Source organism: Nannospalax galili, unplaced genomic scaffold (genome assembly GCF_000622305.1).
Source record: "Nannospalax galili isolate Female #2095 unplaced genomic scaffold, S.galili_v1.0 scaffold34, whole genome shotgun sequence".
In the NCBI taxonomy this organism is placed as follows: domain Eukaryota; kingdom Metazoa; phylum Chordata; class Mammalia; order Rodentia; family Spalacidae; genus Nannospalax; species Nannospalax galili.
This window is the reverse complement of record NW_008338996.1, coordinates 989,880-994,527: the sequence shown is the minus strand read 5'-3', so window position 1 is coordinate 994,527 and position 4,648 is coordinate 989,880. Positions and strand designations below refer to the sequence as shown.

The 4,648-nt window shown below is 47.1% G+C and overlaps 1 protein-coding gene across 7 annotated transcripts in view; it reads right to left on the bottom strand.

Moving 5' to 3' along the window:
* Nucleotides 1-4,648, bottom strand: part of LOC103734487 (N-acetyllactosaminide alpha-1,3-galactosyltransferase) — a 74,797-nt gene that overhangs the window by 69,453 nt on the left and 696 nt on the right. Inside the window, exon 1 of one of the 7 annotated variants that reach the window (XM_029563697.1) lies at nucleotides 3,959-4,102. The exons of the other annotated variants lie outside the window; for them this stretch is intronic. The gene's annotated coding sequence lies outside the window, so the exon portion shown is untranslated. Of the gene's footprint in view, nucleotides 1-3,958; nucleotides 4,103-4,648 lie in introns of those variants that run through there. 7 annotated transcript variants of the gene reach the window in all.

Here is a 4,648-nt window from a genome sequence, read left to right as displayed (position 1 = left end):
CTTTTCTGGCAAAGCGAGAGCGCAAAACTGAAGCCCCCCCCCCAATTCCCTTTTTTTTCTAAATTCCCTCTTTTTACCCTTTTGTCCCCCCCCCCCCCCAGGCTTCCAACTCAACCTGGGACATATCCCTTACTACCACAGGAGCACCAGGCTGCATCTACAGCTGCTTGGTGATACTTTCTCCCCTCGTGAGATACTCCCAGGACTTGTAATGTCTGCTCTAGACCTCTGGCTGTCTCAAAGCATCTCTATACTCCCATGACAGACCCCATCAGTCAAGCAGGCATGTCACTCTATCTCCCTACAAGAGGGCTGTGATCCCAGGATCTCTCCCATTGACATTGTCCAACTGGGCAACCTCACCCTAGTTAGACCACTGGGCTACCCATGTCACTGCCGCTACCCCTACCAGCCCTATAGGAATAGCCCATCAAGTCAAAATTTCTTCTGCCAACATTCTCCCCTTACCCAGCTTCCCCTCAATTGTTGATTTCCTTCCCCGTATCAAGAGATAATACCATCACTCTTCCCGAACCCATCCTTGGTTTTGTGGTACCCTGAAGACTACACCAATTGTAGCTAAAATTCCTTCTGGGAGCACAAAGGACATCCAAACCCCTCCTCCCTTGGTCCCTATGACAAGCTGAGGTACAATTTTGTCAAACTACAGTCTGGAAAAACAATGCGTTTATTGGGTTTACTTACAGAGCAGTGAGAGTTTACACACAGAAGTGTGGATGCGCCCCTCCTAAGGCTGCACTGGAGTTTCTCCATCCAGGCATGGATCCCGACTTCCTTACAGCTACATAAAATGGTGAGAGGGCCTCCCTACAGCTTATATACCCCACATACAACTAGGACCAACAGCTTGGTTGGGAGGTGTGCAGCTTATATACCCTGCATGCAACTAAGACCAACAGCTTGGTCAGGAGGTATGGCTGACCCCTGCCACCTCTCCTTTCTTGCAGAGTCTATCAGTCAACAAGTTTGGCTGTGATGATCCTAGGCAAGTGGGTGCAACAAGCTTGGGACGATAGCATCTGTCCATAGTCTACTGGTTGAAGGACAGTCCTATGTAATATCACCCATGTCATGCAATGCCCATGGAAACCAGAAGAGAACACCAGATCCCCTGGAACTGGATTACAGATGGTTTTTAGCTACTATGTGGGTGCTGGTAACCAACCCAAGTCCTCTACAAAAGCAGCCAGTGCTCTTAACCATTGAGCCTTCTCTCTAACCTCTCATGGTTTGTTTGTTTTTTTGAGGTTTTTTTTTTTTTTTTTTTTTTCGGTCTTTTGGAGACAGGGTCTCCCTGCAGCCCCAGCTGTCCTGGAACTCACAATGATGTAGACCAGGCTGGCCTTGAACTACAGGCCTCTGTCTCCTGAGTGCTGGGACCAAAAGCATGGACCACCACACTAAACTACCCTTAAGATTTAAAATACCATATGAAGCTGGTCATGGTGGCAAATACCTTTAATCCTAGCACTCAGGAGGCAGAGGCAAGCAGATCTCTGGTCTACATAGTGAGTTCCAGGTCAGCTGGAGCTACAAGGAGACCTTGTATCAAAAACAACAACAACAAAAATTCTTAAGAAGAGACATAGCTGGGCTGGAGAGATGGCTCAGTATTTAAGAGCACTGGCTGCTCTTGCAAAGGACCCAGGTTTGTGGATGAACCCAGCACCCACATAGTGGGTAATAACTCTCCATAACTCCAGTTCCGGAGAATCTAACTCCCTCTTCTGGCCTCCCTGGGCATTTCACGACACACAGGCAAAACACTCATACATGTAAAATAAAAAATTAATAGATCAAAAAAAAATTTTAATGCCATATGAAAGGGAAGGTGGAGATATCAGGACTTTGTTGAAACCCATTAAGGATCCTCCAGGTCAGAAGAACAGAATCTGAGTTCTACCTCTGGCCCTGGGTGGAGACATGGCACTGTAATCTGTCCCAAAGACTAGACCATTACATACTATAGTCCCTTCCCTTAAGAGTTAATAAAACTGGGCCTGTCAATCACAGGCCAGCAGACCACCTCTCAGGAAAGCTGATACCCCTGAACTTACACTGAAGAAATGTGGGAAAGTATTGTCTCCTTGGATAAGATAGGTACTTACGCAGTCGACTACAGATCTTCACTGCTCAATTTTCTGAGTTCTAACTCAAAAAGCATAATTTTTCCTTTTGTCCTTTTTTGTCTCTTCTTTGGCTATAAGCCAAAAGCCTAACCATGCGTGCCCTGACCCTCTGGGCTTTCTGTTTCTCTGAAGATACCCCCTACTCCATATAGCCACTTACAAACCTCCATTGCCAAGCCTGCCTTGGACTTTAACACAAAAGGTATGGCTTTCTTCCTCTTGCCTGTCCTGTTGTTTTTCTTCCCAACTTATAAAATGATCATCAAGCTTAAAACAAAACAAGCTGAGCGTGGTGGCACATGCCTTTAATCCCAGCACTCAGGAGGCAGAGGCAAGCAGATCTCTGTGAGTTCAAGGCCAGTCTGGTCTACATAGTGAGTCCTCTTTTTTTTTTTTTTTTTTTTTTTTTTTTTAAAAAAAAAAAAAAAAAAAAAAAAAAAGCAAAAACAAAAAGATTCACCTCCCTCAGCTATGTCAGGCACAGTAGTGCATACCTTTGATTTCAGCACTTGGGAAGCAGAGGCAGGAGGATCTAAAGAGAACTCAAGGCCTGCCCAGCTCAGAGGATCAGGGTCTAGCTCAGTGGTAGAATATCAGGGGCTGGGATAGGTATGAGAGGACTAGAACAGCTGAAGCTAGGGATGTAACTTCAGTAGAGGGAGTTCTCAGAGCACACAAGGTCCTGGGTTTGAGACATCATCAGCAACAAAGAAGTTCTCTCTCTCTCTCTCTCTCTCTCTCTCTCTCTCTCACACACACACACACACACACACACACACACGGTGACCTCAGCCACTGCATCCACAAACCCTTCGAATTCATTAAACCAAAATGCTTAAGATTTGCGTATTTTAGTGCGTATCAATTACAATTTAATTAAAAATTAGAAAATAAAATGTAAATATCTATAAAATAAACTCTAAAATAAACAGAAAACACAGGGCAGATAATACATCCAGCCCTCACCCAACGCATCCTCCTTTCCAGGCTTTTTCCCCAGCCTTCCCTCATAGATGGTCCCATCTGTTCACTAGCCAGGATAGGAGATGCTGAATGGAAGAAGCCTTGGAGCCATAAAAAATACATTCAAATCTCAGCTGCAATTTAATAGCTAAATACTAGTGAGTCCGTGGCTCCAGTGTCTCTGGACTTGCATTTCCTTCAACTTAAAACGGGTCAATGCTGCCTATCCTACCCTGTTAGGCTGGCGAACCTGCGAGACCCATTGACACTAAAAGTTGCAATAAAGGCCCAGAAGTGCCCAGATCATGAGGCTCATAGGCAGTCCCTGGCTGGGGAGTAAGAGCATCAGAGAGCTGATGCTAAGAGCTGGGGAAGTGGTAGTTCGTAGCCACTCAGGAGAGGTTTTCTGGTAAGGCTCAGCCTGAACGGGACCTGACTATAACGGCTCTCACTCCTTGTGAGCTCAAATACTCCACGGAACTCCACTCCATCAGGATGAACAGGAGTTCCCAACACACGGAAGACACAAAGCAGAAGCGGACTGGTTATATCTGGTTAACTACCTAGGAGCAGGCGCCCCGGCTTCCTGGTGCCCCAGCTCTGCCATTTGGGGCCTGAGCCAGTATGCTAAGCGTCGGGAACCAGATAATCCCCAGGGAAGCTTCCAGTCCTGCCGTACTTAGTCACTGGGCACCTGTTACTTATAAGAGATAACTTGGACCCGCATCCGGCACCCATCTGGGAGAAGAGGCAAATGCTCCTGGAAATAACTGGCAAGAAGGCAGAAAGTTCTTGGTGCCCAGACTCCCCGACCCCCACTGGCAACCCCCATCTTCTTTGCTTACTCGGAGCCTGAGAGCGAGGTCTCCCGCAGGATCCTTCTATCGCTTTCCGGAAAGAGCCTGGGAAGGTGTCTCCCAGCCCGGCAGAGGCAAGGCCAGGGCTCTACCTTCAGCCTCCCAGACACACTCACTACCTCCAGGCAAATGAAAGCAAGCAGTCAGATCAGCTCCGAACCCGTAGTGGAAATTACAAGCAAAGCCACAAAAAAAAAAAAAAAAAAAAAAAAAAAAAAGCCAGGGTGGCGGGTCCTTCCTGGGGAGGAGGAGCGAATGGCGCTGACACCGCCGCCCTCCGGTAAGTCCCCAGCCCCCTCAGAGGGAAAACGCGAACTGCAGCCCTCACCCTCTCCCTCCCCCCGCACCCCGACATATTTCCCCCTTTGCTGTTTCTTGGATGCTTTTCAAGAGTTTGTGCAACCACATATGTATGAAGATGCCCTAGTGAAAAGCGTTACTTTGAATGCTAACCTAAAATAGAAATAGAAATAATAATATGGGGAAGAGTTGTGTGCGCTCATTCTGTTTAGCGTTTTCCTCCACATTTTCAAACGTGTCTCTTTCTAGTGGTAACGAGGTGGTTTGAAAAGTTGGGACCGATTTGTCTCCCATCACCCCACGCAGCAAAGTTAGTGGCTGAAACTTTCCCAGACTAGGTTTTGGCTTGGCCCTCAGCTTTACTCTCTCTCTCTCTCT